General features: G+C 39.2%; 1 long non-coding RNA gene across 1 annotated transcript; it reads left to right on the top strand.

Moving 5' to 3' along the window:
• Positions 1–4333: 4333 nt before the first annotated feature.
• Positions 4334–5705, top strand: LOC129350113 (uncharacterized). Its single transcript, XR_008603355.1, has 2 exons — positions 4334–5366; positions 5481–5705. It is a non-coding gene; the product is annotated as an uncharacterized LOC129350113 (long non-coding RNA).
• The last annotated feature ends 10627 nt before the right edge of the window (positions 5706–16332 follow it).

The following is a 16332-nucleotide window of genomic DNA, read 5'->3' as shown; positions in this document are numbered from 1 at the left end:
TGACAAACCTTCAGTTTAGGAGTGTATGTGGACTCAGCTTCACTTTAAATAAGCATTGACTTGAGTTCACTGAACATCCTGTAGTGTGTTTGTTTTTTACTGTTTTATATTTGTGATTTTAGGCAGGTGTTATGTGATAATTATTGCTATTATAAGCAGAGCTGGGTAGAATACAAAACATTAGCAAAATGTAATGCTTTTTTGTGCTTTTTTTATTGCATTTTTCCTCAAAAAATATTTATTCCATTTGCTCCTAAATAGCGTCTAATCAGATATAAAAGTTTGAAAATGGTTGGAATACGCACTGAAGTTGAACCTTAGTATATTAGTACAAAAACATGAAATCCAGTTATGTTTGAAGATACTGATTCTAAAGCAAATATACCATCTCAACTCAAAGTGTGTTGAAGTTTACATTTTTGATCTGCCTCAAAAAACACCTGAGACTTAAGTCGATCAGCCAACTTGCATTTACAAGTTCATTAAAAAGTTCAAACTAAAAGAAAGGTTAAAAAACACGAACGCTCTTAGGATCTCAAAATGTCCCGGCTTATTCCGTTGAATATGATGGTGAAACATCTTTTAGTTGAATCACTGATCAGTCGTATATTCTCTTCTGTCCTTACATGCAGGAGTGTGAACATCACTCCATGCTATCTATAAGAGGAAGCTCATGTCATTCTATGCCATCAAAGAGGAGACTCTTATCATTCAGTACCATCCAACAACCTTCTTTTCGTTCCTCATTTAATTATTACAGATTTTTTCAAAAAGTTTGTATGCATTCTTTATTTTAATATTTATTGTGTATAGTAAAAAAAACTACTTTGCTGTCAGTATCCCCATTTCATTGTTTCCCTCTATATGTGGCAGTGCCAAGTGCCATGTACTAATATAAAACCACTGCAGCAGTTTCTAGCAATGATGTGATGCTACATGTATTTTCTGTCATTCCTCCAATGTGTTGTTTAGCTCAAGCCTTGCATATGGAATCATTTGTGACCAGTTTTAGAGAATAATGAGTCAAGAGGCATTCAAGTCACTGTTGCTAACCTAAAGCAAGAGACCGGTGCTGTTTGTTTTATTTTTTAAAATTTTTGCTTTGTTTTATTTTGAGTCCTGTCCTCAGATGCGTCATTAGTTAATTCTTGTATATTTTGGCTGATTCTTGCATACTTCTTATCTTCCTCATGAAAATTGTCAGATGAGACCAAACATCACATTATTGTCTGTTTCCGTTACTGAGACATACGTCAGGGAATAAAACATGAGTTTGTAGTCAGTGAAATGTCTTTATTGAAGCTGCTCTGTCACACTGGTTTTAAGAGAAGCAGAGTACTTGAAGTTGGGCCTCACCCAAGGAATTTTATAAAATTGCTATAAAAAAAAAACAAACAAGAGGCCTACTTCAGGGCCTGTAAAGCACCTCAGAGTTTCAGCCACAGTTAGATATTGTCCCTCAACAGAAAAGCTGTCCAATGTACCTTTTGTTCAAATTTCCCGGGTGCACATCTGGTCTGGTGAGAGGTGTGGGGATGGGGGGAGAGACACACCAGACAGTAGCATTTTTGTTCAGACGGACACCTCTCCCGTCTAGACTGATAAACCTCTGTCAGTTAAGGAGGGACCTCCGGTGGGAGGAAGAGGGTTCTTGTGTTTACATGGACACCTCTGGTCCCGGTGAGAGGTGTGGGGAGAAATACTGGACAGTAGCATTTTGGTTCAGAGGATGCAAAATGGAGAGAGAAAGGAGAAAAAGTTAGAGAAAAAGCTGGAGATAATGCTAGACACAACTTTTATACTTCAAATTTCCCGGGTTTCTCTCAAAGACCGTTAAAACGCTCTGTCATAGGACAAAAGGGAGGGGTGGGGGGGAGACGTCTGCTCCGTTGAGATAAGGTTCTGTCGGTTAAAGAGGGGGGGACTTCCAGTTGGTTAGGGTTAGGGTTGCTACGCAGATTAGGGTTGCTACGCAGATTAGGGTATGGGAAGGCGGGACTTCCGGTAAAAACCACCGTTGGGGGCGTGGGAAGGCGGGACTTCCGGTTAAAAACAGCCAATGGGGCGTGGGAAGGCGGGACTTCCGGTTAAAAACAGCCGTTAGGGGCGTGGTGGGCGGGGCTTTGTGACGTGGCAGCTTCTGATTGGGACCTGTCAAAATTTGACAAAAGGTGGTTTATATTACTCTCTAATAAGGATACAATGTGATGGAACAAATCTATATAAATACTTCACTATCATTTGTATGCAAAAGCTTTACTGTCAGTATTAATATTACAGCTCAGTGGTTATTACCCATAGTTTTGTAGCTTAACGTTGTTTTTGTCATGCCCGCACCTCCACCCAGCTGGCAGCTCTCCTCCTTTTCCCTTCCCCTAATCAGTGGTGTGTGTTATTCTGACTGGATAATCAGCAGATCGAAGACACTCCCTTGCAACAGTGAGTGGTTCATCTGTCCATTGTCTTCCCCTGCCATAAAAGAAGGGCTTGGCTCTACATTTGATGCCGGACTACCTAACTCAGTTAATTAACTCTAGTCAGTCTCAGACCTGATTCTCTATTGCTAAGTTGCCTTGATCCAACTTATTGTTCTGTGCCGAGTTCTCTGTTGCCACTTCCCGCTTGGACTTCTGCCTGGTGCTGATCATCACTACCACCACCACCTGGATTCTGACTCAGCTCTGCCATTCACCACACATAGCCCGAATACCCACACTCTGATCCACCGAGCCATGCCATTCATCCCCGCTGCTCCCATTCCTCCCCACTGCTCTCGCTGCTGTCAGCTAAGCAGTGGTTTCATAGCATGCATTTGCAGTCTGGCGTGTTGTGCTTGGTGCTATTCGTGTTTTGCTCTGCTAGTCCGTGTTTCCAGTTTCTTGTCCTTCCTGGGCGTACACAGTTTTCCCTGCCTCAGTATACTAGTGAATGCAGTTCCTGGACTTCCCTGTGGTCATCACTTTTGTTTCATTCCTGTAAACCTGTCGATTGTGTTATCAGTTTTTGTAATAAACTGTTTATTTTCTATGTGCTGTGTCTTCTCTGTCTGCGCCTGGGCCTTGGTATCTCCCGTGACAGTTTTTTTTTAAAATTAGTATACTATGCAACATCATCATGAACACAATATATTTTACTCACCTGCACAATTTACAAAATGTAATGGAAAGAAGGATCAAACACGTGGTTTATGCATTTCTTAACCCTAACCCTCACCCCAATCATTGCAACATTTTCTCGTGCTACATGTGCCTGATTTTTTCCTGTTAAAAGTGAGATTTCTTCCCACTCACTTGCTCAAAATGATTTTGTTGGGTTTCTTTTTATAATAAAAATTTACAAGGTCTTCACATTTCTATGTAAAGTGCCCTGAAAAGACATGTTATGAATTGGTGCTACATAAATGAAACTGACTGACTTTTTATTTCTGAGAATGTTTTCACATAAATAGTTTTACTTCAGTAAAAATTCTTGTGTGTTCCTGGGTGCCTGCAATACATATATTAGACAATACGAACACTCAGAAATGCCTCTTTAGTGTAGTGATTTTTGATCTGAGGGTTGGGACACCAGTGGCGGCCAAAAATATAAATCTGAAGTTGAGGAAAGCAAGGTAGCTCAGAGAAGGAAAATAATAATAATAAAAATAAAATAAACACACACATATATACATATACACTCACCGACCACTTTACAGGGGGTCCTCGACTTACAGCGAAATTCCGTTCCTACAGCGCAACCTAACTCGATTTTAGCCGTAAATTGGAACTCACATAGCATATAGTGTATGAGCGTACAACCGGTAAATGTAAACCAAGCCGTCTTCCTTGTATAAGGAAGCATGACGATGTATTTGTCCGCTCTGCTTGCCAACTAGTTCCTGCAGCGATTTTGTTTTAACATCTCAAACAGCATATGTAGGAATGATGGAACAAGATTTTCTTGATAAATTTATGGGAGATGGTGACGTAACCACAAAACACCGTGGGCCAAGGACGTGGTAAACCAAAGACCTGGTGTATTAGGTACACCTGTTCAATTGCTTGGTAGCACAAACATCAAATCAGCCAATCACATGGCCACAACTCGATGCGTTTAGGCATGTAGCTGTGGTCAAGAAAACTTGCTGAAGTTCAAACCGAACATCAGAATGGAGAAGAAAGGGGATTTAAGTGACTTTGAACGTGGCATGGTTGTTGGTGCAAGACAGGCTATAATATAACCATTCTCTTTTATAAATGAAGATAAATAATAATATACTCTAATTTCTTAGCATTTCTAATTTCTGCCTTAATTTTGTGATGTATGGCACAGTTAGTGCACAACTATGGAGGACTAAAAGTGCCAAAATTAAATAAATAAATACATCATTAAATAATTAATTAAATATGTCATTAATTAATTAAAATTGGAATTAAATATTTCATTAATTAATTAAAATTGGAATTAAATATTTCATTAATTAATTAAAATTGGAATGAAATACTTAAATGTGTTATTAAATAAATATATCATTAAATAATTAAATATGTCATTAATTAATTAAAATTGGCATTAAATATGTCATTAATTAATTAAAATTGGCATTAAATATGTCATTAATTAATTAAAATTGGAATTAAATACATAAATGTGTTATTAAATATGTCATTAATTTATTAAAATAACAATTATTTTAAGTAAAAAACATATTTCATTATTTCACTATTTAATTAATTATTTCATGGTCCTTGCGTTGCAGTGGATCATGAATTTATTTTATCTGTCAACCTCGCCCGTCAAAGTCGGTGGGCGGATCCTAACACCTGATTGGTTACCCTGCACATCAAGTCAAGGCAAATCGATTCCAGATAATGGATTGACGCAGAGCTTGTGAACACATTCCGATACACTGGGTGGCGCTATTCACCTCTACGTTGGTTTGGATACTCAATAAAACAAAACTTTATTAGCAACCGCTAAAGACTCGGTCCTCTTTCCCAAATGTTGATACATGCGGTGCAAGACAAATTTTCCTTTAGCATTTCCTTTAGCATCTACTCGGCGCGCCACGGCTCGTCTCGGTTTAGTTGTTTTTCCATTACATTGAGTACCACCTCATCGTGGGTTGAGTCGTCATAGCACGGTGGCCCGAAAGTCCCTTACCGTCATTTTTGTGCGACACAAACGCAATGCAACAATGTACATGGAGGCGATAGTACACCTGCTGCTCGGTCTGTGGCTTTCTGTCAGATTCAGAGTAACAGAAGAGTCGGAGAAAGCTGAGAGCGGCGAGTCGAAACACTCAGGAGACACACAGGAGAGTTTGGGAGGCGATACAGCAGTATCAAGCTGAAGACAAGAGGATATGAACGAGACGACATATAAGGGTAAGCTAATGCTAGTTCGCTAGCTATCGTGTATCAGTCCTGTGAACGACCCTGTAATGGCTGCAGTTTGTCGCTATTAGGTATTAAAATATGTATGCTGTGTATGTGTTTCAGATGCTCTCTGATGAGACTTCATGGGATTTACCTGAAGCAGCAGCACATGAGCCTGCAGTGGCACAAGGTGTAGAGGAGGAGGGCAGAGATGTACAGGATGCACTGATGCACTACGTGTCATGCAAAAGTTAAAAGTTGTTCTTCTTGTTATACTTCTGTTTTTCTGTCCCCGGACCGCTATTGTTTTCTTTAATGCAATTCTGACAATAAACTTTTGTAGATGTGTCTATGCTATTGTTTGTTTGTGAAGGTTAGCAAGATTAAATAAAAAATTAAACGCCAAAACATTAAAACAGCTGTTTTAAGAAAATTCCAGTTTGATAAATCAGTATTGCTTTGGTGTAATTCAGTCACCAGAATTATGAACCATAAAGGAGTTTGTGTTAAAACATGTTAAATCCCATTAAACACAAATACATTATTAGGGAATATAGAATTGTTTGGTTCAGACTGTTGACTCTTTTCCTACCAGTGTCTTAACAGACAAAATGAAAAGTTATGATGCAATCACATAAGTCACAAAATAGTTTATTAGTCAGCAGCAAAATCAAAACTATTTACAATGTGCAAAGTACAAACTGTGGTGGGCCTCTCCTACAGTGGAGGGCTAAAAGTAAAACTATATACAACTACAGGTGCTGGTCATATAATTAGAATATCATGAAAAAAGTTGTTCATTATTTCAGTAATTCCATTCAAAAAGTGAAACTTGTATATTATACTCATTCATTACACAGAGACTGATATATTTCAAATGTTTATTTCTCTTAACTTTGATGATTATACCTGAATACTAACAAAAATCTCAAATTTGGTATCTCTGAAAATTAGAATATTGTAGAAAGGTTCAATATTGAAGACACCTCTAATCAGCTAATTAACTCAAAACACCTGCAAAGGCCTTTAAATGGTCTCTCAGCCTAGTTCTGTAGGCTACACAATCATGGGGAAGACTACTGACCTGACAGTTGTCCAAAAGACAAGCTTTTTCGTGATATTCTAATTATATGACCAGCACTTGTAAATCTCAAGTCTATGGGAGGTGGACTCGCTCACACTCGCCGGCTGCCCACTGCCTACCCAGCTACCCCAGCTGCCCCAGCACACCCAGGAATGACTGGTTGAAGGCAGTATTCTGGGCCAGCTTCATTCTCTCTTGCCTCGCTGAGGAGCAACCAGATGTTCTCATCATGCTGGGCATGACTCCACTCCTCCTCAGCCTGCATCTCCACAAGTACGCTAGGAAGGTCCAATTTTCTGTGGCCCCCTTTCCTCTTGCCTAGACCAAAGACAGAAAAGTGATCAGAGTCAGCTTTAATGGCCAAGTAAGTACACAATATACACAGAATTTGGTTTCGGCTGTTGGTGTCATCCTAGGAATATGGAAGAGAATAATAAAAAATAAACAATAGAAAGAGGAACAGGGAGGAAAAAGAAATAGTAGTAAAATAGAACACAATATAAACAGAAATGTACAGCTAGACTGGAATGTATGAACACATTAGCAAAATGGTAATTGCTATAAACACAGTAGTGGCGATTTTTGTGTACAGGGCACTGTAGTCCAAATGTCCAGGGTGAGTGGGGTCTCTGATGATGTTTTCTGCAGTCCGTACTATGGGCTGTAGTCTGTTTCTGTCCTGCTGTGTGGTTGATCCAGAGGTGCACAGGACAGATCGGATGACTGCAGTGTACAACTGGATCAACAGCTCCTGCGGCAGGCCATGTCTCCTCAGCTGTCGTAGGAAATACATCCTCTGCTGAGCCTTTTTCAGGATGGAGTGGATGTTCGTCTCCCACTGCAGGTCCTGAGAAATTGTAGTCCCCAGGAGCTTGAAGGACTCCACAGCTATCTATGATGTGATGTGTTTTGCCACCCGTCCATCCATTTTCAATCATGATCATGTCTTTGATACTTTAATAAACTTCTGGCACTCTTCGCTTTAACCAAAGCACAAGCAGTAACTCCTCCACCACAAACAAAAACGACGTGGTGTGAACTTCATTTCATCCTGTGCACATTTTGGAGTTGCTAAGAAGAGCTGTGTTTTCTCATTTTTATGTATATTTTCATTCAGTTTCACAGCTACCTAGTGACTATAAGAAGAATGGTTGCAATACTACACCGCACCAGAACGTAAATTAATTAGAGTGACTTACTTGTTAAATCAATAGAAAATAAATGCAGCTGCATGTGTTCTGTTTATGTGTCACTGTAGCTACATGTAGCTTTCATCAGGCGTTCCTGAGCTGGCTGCTGCACAGTTTGCATTTACACCTGCCTCAATTCTTGGTCATTGGTCTCGTTGTTCTGATCATGCTTGCAGGCATTTACACCTGTAGTAATAATAATACGAAAATCAACCATGCTCTCTGTTTACCGTGTCTTACCGGTGATAAGACGTTGCTGTGACGTGCTGGTGTCGGTGTCCGAGCTGGTGCTGGAGAGGAGACAGGGCAGCCGGGGGCTCCGCGACGGAGGTGGAGTAGGCTTCGCATGTGGAAAGGGATTCTTGAACAGAAATAAACACTCACTCTAAGTACAAGAAAAACACGGCATGCTGACTGAAGTATTAGCTTCTGAGAGCTAAACGTTAGAAACAGCAGCACGAAATACAAGCAGAGCACGGAGTTAGCGCCGATGGCTAACTAGTTATCTTATTGTCTGCTACAGGAGACAACGACGTTACTTTCTAAAAATACTTGTTTGCTTAAAAGAAGCTTGCCACCAATGGAATAAATGATGTATAAGTTTCTTGAAGTCACAAAACACTCACCGTCCTCGAACGTCTCCAACAATGCAGCGGCTGAGTCTCCCTCCTGTTGCTCGCCGGTGCGGTGCCAGTAAATAGCTTCCATTAAACCTCTTCCAACACCTCCTGGTTGACCCACGCCGGCCGTTGTGGTCCTGGGTGGACCGATAGTCATTTTTGAGCTTTTTCAGCTTCTCCCTACACTGCTTCTGTCCTCTTTATATACAGTCTACTGTATATGTGAGCGGCCATCCGCTCAGAGACCTCCTGATAAACTTTCTCCGTCCAGCTCTCTCTGTATTCTTTGGTCCGCCACCAAAGACAAAGTCTCGACCTCTTCATTCACCCACGGTACAGGTCTGGCTGTCACATTAAAATTATGAAGAACAGAGAGTTTCGTGAAGAGCAATGCACACCGTCGCTGTTTACAGTCATTTTTTAATGCAGGATTTTGTTTTCGTGCTGAAGTTGCTCTGTGTCGTCACTCCCTGTCCAATCAGTGGCCTGCACTATGTAAACGCCACATTATCGGCTCATCTCAGCTCGCTGGGAACCTCAGCCGAGAAGGTGCTGAAAATTAGTCCGTATGGAAACGCTCGCAAACAAAGATGAGACGAGCCGTACCGTGCCGAGTAGATGCTTGTGGAATCGCGGCTAAACAAAGACGAGCGGAGCCGTGCCGCGCCGAGTAGGTCCTAAAGGAAAAGCGCTCGACACTCCGAGCATCGCTGCAATTTGACAGGCTGGTAATCCACAAAGAACGTGATGTTCCAGAACTTCCCTCGGTATGCCAAACGCCCTGGTCCCTGTGTGTGCTCCTGTTGCACCCTGGTACCAGAAAACCGGCGGAGTACTTCCTCTAAATTTGCAGTCACTCTACGGTCAACATCTTGGTCGGAAAGTGCGGAAATAACTTCAACAACGTCAATAAATTCCTCTGCTTTACACGCTACATGCTCGCGGTAAGCAGGTCCTGCTTCCACATACTCTGCAAGGTCTAAAATATCTCTCACCAACTCTCTAGAAAGTTCACAGCGACTCTCCCTCTACACAGCCTCCATGTTTAGAAAGACTTCTACTTCCGGTTTCAAGGCAGACAAAAGCAGTGGATTAGACTAGATTCACGTTAGTCCCGCCCACGGACTTTGACGGGCGAGGTTGACAGATAAAATTAATTCATGATCCACTGCAACACAAGGACCATGAAATAATTAATTAAATCGTGAAATAATGAAATATGTTTTTTACTTAAAATAATTGTTATTTTAATAAATTAATGACATATTTAATAACACATTTATGTATTTAATTCCAATTTTAATTAATTAATGACATATTTAATTCCAATTTTAACTAATTAATGACATATTTAATTATTTAATGATATATTTATTTAATAACACATTTAAGTATTTAATTCCAATTTTAATTAATTAATGACATATTTAATTCCAATTTTAATTAATTAATGAAATATTTAATTCCAATTTTAATTAATTAATGACATATTTAATTAATTATTTAATGATGTATTTATTTATTTAATTTTGGCACTTTTAGTCCTCCATACACAACAGCCCTTTGCGCCTATCCTGATATCCAACAGAAGTGAGAATATTTACTTGGGGAAGAGGCTTGATAATGTGGTACCAAAACAACAGCTTGGCCCCGAATGTCAACATGACTAACTAGCTCATTGTTGACGTTAGGGAGAGGAGTGAGACCCACACTCCCATCACAGAGACTGATGCAGCCATGAAGGCAGTGAACAGCTTAAAGAGTTCCTACATGATAGGATTTCACAGTATCCTCACTTCTTGTTATTTTTCAAACAATACAGTTGGCAAACAGACTGGATGAAGACTAAATAGATCACACAGAGGGCAGCAATCTGTTCTACTTTGCTATCACATGCAGGTTTAATCCTTTACTGCAACTGGAAGAAAAACCAGAGTAATGTGATAGTTTGTAGGATTATTCGTGTTTTGTAGAGAAAATGGTCTTTTGATTCTGAGCTTCTGGATGTGAAACATAATGGTGCATGTCTTAAAACTGTTGCTGCTGGAAAGTCTAATGAAGTTGCTGCTCAAAACCTGAAATAAATTGCTTTTCTGACTGCATCTTGCGACGGAGAAACCCAAACATCAGTGAACATGAACACATTTTATCTGCAAATTTGTGCATGACTATTTAGTTTTGCATCCCTTTTTGATATGAACTTTTTGAAGAGCAGAATTATGAGGCAGACCACAGACATCAGAGCTTTAGAGTTAAGTAGTGGCATATATCTAACATGCATAGTGAATATTTATTTCACCTATTTGTGGCTAAGTGACACGATGATTGTGGCATTAATTGTGGTGACAACAAATGCTTTCATTTCCTTTAGAAATCAAAAACTCATTCTGTTAATCAAATTCTGTCTAACAGATTCTGTTTTCAGCACTAGCACTAAACATTCACCTCTACAGACCCCAGACTGTGACTGTTCTCTGCAGGTCATAATCTATTCTTCATCAGAGGTCACTGACATACGTCCCATTTATATAATATATATAATATAAAGGGCTGGGACTTTCGATTAAGTATTTACAGAAACAGTAATGCGTAAAAAACAAACAAACACATTTAATCACACCTTTCTCAGTTCCCTGATTTCTGGCACACCGGTAAGACTGATGCACACTCCAACCCAGTAGGTGGCAGTAATGCAAAGTCAGTTTGCCAGCTGCGAAGAAGATGCACAGGACACACTGAGTGACATCAGCTCACAAGAAAGTTTGGTGAACAGTGATGGAAGATGAGACCGCATTGCTTGGCTTGTTGGGCAGAGAAAGTTTTCTTTTAAAAATTTTCCCGATGACAGCTTGGATAAAAGCGTCGTTGTGTGCAAATTGTGCAAGAAAGCGTTTTCTTATTATTACAGCACTTCAAGCTGATGGTATCACTTCAATGCAAAACATGTTGCTGCAAGCGTGTCCACAGGATCTGTTTTTTTCTTGCATGGAAACGCGTTGCATCTGAATATCACCTGCTTGGTGGGCATGTCACTAGCAGGCCACTAGGTGATCACATGACAGCCCCTCAGACCTTCAATCCGGTAGAAATGTCGGACCAACATTGCGGCTCAGTCGCAAACTTTCTCTTTATTACAAAATACTTTAGCGAAAAGTATTTCTGAAAGCATCTGAAGCGAGAAATAAGCTGCTAGATCTGTCCTCATTTTAGTTCAATGACAGCTAGTTTAGACATTTATAATGAAAATTTTGCAATGCGCCGGACCTGCGGTCCCCGTGCCACATTTGCATGAAGTAGAAGTCAAGTTTACTTTATGCAAATGAGCTGCAGACAACTTGTGCCACAATGCAACCAGCATTGAACAGACAATGAATGGGATGCGAGAAATTAGCTACGACAGTCCTGGTACCAGCAAACAGTGTAGCCAGCCCATAATAGACCACTTTTCAAGGCTTTGAAAGTGCTTGAATTTACAAAAAGTCTTAAAATGTTGAAGATAATCGCTAAATTGCACTTTGAGTTTTCAGTAATCTGTGAATGTAGTAGAAAGATGAAAAATGTACAGATAAATATAAATGAAATGTAAACATTTTTTCGTTTACGTTCATGTAAATGTCTGTTAATCGATTCAGTCATCAACCAAACTTTATTTGAATTGAAAAACTTTGCTTATTGTGTCAGATATTGCTATATGACAAATAAACATTAAAGTGGAGTGGTATTAGTCACTTCACACTCACCCATACACAGATGAGCGTGCGTCTACTCAATACATATTAACATGTCCCACCCCTGGGCACGATCAGTGGCCACCAGCATTATTATCCTTCCTGACTTCCATGCACAGGGGAATTAAAATACTGCCATTGACATCATTACCGCCATTTAAATATATCAACAAGTCATGTTGAATTAGTGTTAATGCGCCTGCTGACAGGCTATGTGCTCTTCTCTGCCCAACTGAAATGCCAGCATGCTGTTTTCTGCTCATCCTGGCAGGAGGTCTGATCTGGCTGCCCACTCACGACCCTCAAACACAAGCTGCTGTCATGAAAATGGGTCCGCTTCTCTCGTGCACTAATTTCTTTTTTTAAATATTGGATTAATTGGAGTAATAGACGGTTGTCTTACCCTCCCTGTCATGCATTTCATCTCTCACTAATCGCTCTCACCTTCCCAGCATCCCCGTCTCTGTCTTGAAACAATATTTGTCCTTGGTGTCTCATCCCTTTCTTCCACTCTTTCTGTCAACCTTTCACACAAATGATCTTTAAGCTTTTTGTTTCTCCTCTTGTCTGTTTTTCTTTTCCATCTAGTCATTGTTTCATTGTTTGCTTCTGAATGACTGTTCATTTTATGGTGGAATTATTTTTTCCCATACAGATATTTAATAGAGGTGCTTACCTTACTTTTTCTGCTGAGTGCTGCTCTCAGTCTGCTCTTCCAGCTCTGTAAACAGTAATCTTTCATACCACATACTTGGCACTAGTTTATATTCTCCAGCTGAGAACCTGCTGTTGCTCTTGTTCTGGCTATTTATTTGATTAAAAGTTATGAAGCTGAGCACTTAAGATCCAGCATTGTATGTTTGTCTTTAAATCATAAAAATAACTGTCAAAATATAATTCTTTACCTGTACACATTCACACAGTACTTGTAATAAACATGCATAATTTTTCAAGACAGTGAAAGGTAAACTTAATAGGTAAAGCCAATGGTGAAAATGCTTTATGCAATAATACAGTATTTGCAAAATACAGAAGCTGCAGTATACTAGACAAGAAAATCAATACGCTCTTGTATACTCTTTCATCTTATTTATTTAAAATATACAAAAGTCAGCAAAGGCTGCGCAGTGGTTTGGTGGTTAGCACTTTCGCCTTGCAGTTAGAAGATCCCTGGTTCACGTACTGGCCTTCCCAGGATCTTTCTGCATGGAGTTTGCATGTTTTCCCTGTGCATGCATGGGTTTTCTCTGAGTACTCCGGCTTCCTCCCACAGTCCAAAAACCTGCTGAGGTTAATTGGTAACTCTAAATTGTCCATAAGTGTGAATGTGAGTGTGATTGTCACTCATAAATGCGAAGAGGGCCAATAGTATCCAAGAGAGGAGCTCAGGTGCACTAATATGCACATGCATGTGAGGCCGGACAGGCTGCCACAGCATAGAAGCTCATTCTCTGCTGACACCATAAAACTAAATCTTTTTGTAGCTGACAGTTGGTTGCTTTTTATAGAATCTTTTATAGACACATGGTAGCAACTTTGATAGCAAACTTTCATGTAAGCATATTTCAAACTGTGCTTTAAATGTGAAGCTTTTCTGCCACCTACAATAATAAATTGAATATTCTTGAGAAACTGTTGGTTTACTGTTTTTGTTTGTTTTTTTAAAGCAGTTAAAAGAATCACTTTGATTCTGGGAACTTGCACAGCATTTTTTCACTATATTCTGAAACTTTAGAGGTCATATAATCAGTCAGCTAATTAAGAAAATAAGCCACACATTCATCAGTGATGAAAATAACTATCAATTGAAGCCTGTAGCAACCAATAACAGCCAAAAATGCAATAACGTTTTTGAGCCAATAAAGTAATAACATTTTTCCAATAATGTAATAAGTTTTTACATTACTGGTTGGTTATTACATTGATAGCCTAGCATAAAAAATCTTGAAAATGTAATAACTGTAGCCGATAATGTAATAATACATAAATAAGACAGCATTTCTTCTCGTCGATGCTCTCATGCCCAGACCTGGAAAAACTTTGGTTTTAATAGACGGCATCAGATCACACCTATCCTGGCTTCCCTCCACTGGCTCCTTGTCCATTGTAGAATTGATTATAAAATTTTACTGATCACTTTTAACCCTTTGATACACAACATCGGTCAAAAGTGACCCAAATCCAGTCTAAAATGGGGATCTCCTGACCGATTGCGCATCAAAGGGTAAAAGCTCGTCAGGGTCTCACCCCAAGCTACATTTGCGATCTGTTGACCACTTGAGCCAGTGTCAGATCCTCAGATGGATCCCTTCTGTTCGTTCCAAAATCAAGACTTAAATCTAAGGTGACTGAGCTTCCTCCATCAGGACCCCTCGACTTCGGAACGACCTGCCTGAGCAGATAAGGCTTGCAGAGTCAGTAACTTCTTTTAAATCACTTCTGAAAACCCACTTTGATAGGCTTGCTTTTATGTGAAATTTACTTTTAGCTTTACTTAGTTTTAGTGTTCTATTCTTTTTTTATGGCCTGTTTGTTTTAGACTCTTTTGGTTCATTTTACTTTTAGCTGCATGGTTCTTTGGTGTGATGTTGTCTCTCTAATTCTTTAATTCTCAAATATTTTTTGACTTTTAATTTTAACCCTCAGTCTTATTCTTTAATTTTTAAACTGCGTACTTCCCTTGTTTGATATGTGTGCTAATCTTGTCTTCTATATCCTGCTTGATCTTCTGTGTTGCATGTTTTGACTATCAAAGCACTTTGTGAATGCTGTTCTTAAGGGTGCTATGGTAAATAAAGTTATTATTATTATTATTATTATTATTATTATTATTATTATTATTATTATTATTATTATTATTATTATTATTATTAGTAGTAGTAGTAGTAGTAGTAGTATTAATATTATGTCAATTACTAGCATAATTAAGAAGAGTGAGAGCTACATGGGACGTATCCATGAATGAATATGATGACTGTGCCATCCAGTAGACCTATTTTTGATGAATAAACTGCACAAAAACAGAAAAAAAATCTTTTATTTCCAAGAAATGCAATCTTATTTATTACATTATCAGTTATTACATTTTCAAAGGATTTTTTAATGTTAGGCCATTAACATAATCACCAAACAATAATGAAATAACTTGTTACATTTTTGGCAAGTTATTATGTTACTGGCTTTATTACATTTAAAGTGGCCAAATTTAATACATTATTGGAAGGTTTTATGTTATTGGCTTTATTACATTTAAAATGGCCAAATTTATTACATCATTGGCAGGTATTTGACCATTATTATGTTACTGGTTGCTACAGAGCCCAACTACTTAAACTGCTATATTTCAGTTTGCACAGTAAAAAAAGAAACAGAACAGCTGATGATAGCCAATTATCTCTTCAGGTTTCTCTAAGTGTATTTTAACCTGGATGTGACTTTTATGAGAATCCAAATCTATCATCAACCAGATCAGTCAGCTAATCATGCTCAGGAGGAACTTTGCTCTTAATGTAGCCGCTGTCAACACAGGACAAAGTCCACTCAGGAGCAGTTAAATGTTTGCATATGCAATATAACCTGCAGGAGTGCAGCATGATCATGTCATTAAAACTCAATTCAGATGTCGTCACCTCTGCCCTTACTGCTTGACTGTGTGTGCATTCAATCTTTCTTTTTATAGGACTAAAAACTGGGGTGAAAGGGGCTGAGTTTATGACTTTGTCCCCCCAGCTCACATCAACATGTGCTAACATTCTTATCTGACACATTGTGTCGGACAAATTTATGTCCTGAGAATTCAGCGCTTTCTCATGGTTAAATGAGTTATACTCAATGACTTCTTGCAGGCCAGAGGCTCAGTAAACTCTGGCTACAGTCAAACTTCCCACTCGGGCCTGCTCTTGCTTATTATTATCAATTTATGCACCTAGTATTTGAGCAGTGCAGCTCTGGCAGGCTAGTATACTGCAGGCCGCTCCTCTCTGTACTCCGACTAGGTTCAATGCCTCTCAGGCAGCTGCAGCTGACTTCGAGGATTACACTGACACCTGCTGGCCATTGATAATACCTCCAACTGAGAGATCCTTTGTCCCCAGTAACCCATGCAATGGTCCTCACACTTGAGTGATGATAAAAATGTAACATAGCTAAAGCATCACATCACAGTGGCTGTATTTATATGGTGATCTGACCATGTGATTGACTTTGACTTTGGACAAATGGCAGCCTATTATTAAGGTGTGATGGGGAGACCTAAGCTTTTAAAAGTTCCCTTAAGACAATAAATCACATATTTTTTGGAAAAACTGTTGGTGCCTTTAATGAATTACAAAATAGACATAGTCCACTGAGTGG

Source organism: Amphiprion ocellaris, chromosome 12 (assembly GCF_022539595.1).
Source record: "Amphiprion ocellaris isolate individual 3 ecotype Okinawa chromosome 12, ASM2253959v1, whole genome shotgun sequence".
In the NCBI taxonomy this organism is placed as follows: domain Eukaryota; kingdom Metazoa; phylum Chordata; class Actinopteri; family Pomacentridae; genus Amphiprion; species Amphiprion ocellaris.
This window is presented reverse-complemented; position numbering and strand designations above follow the sequence as displayed.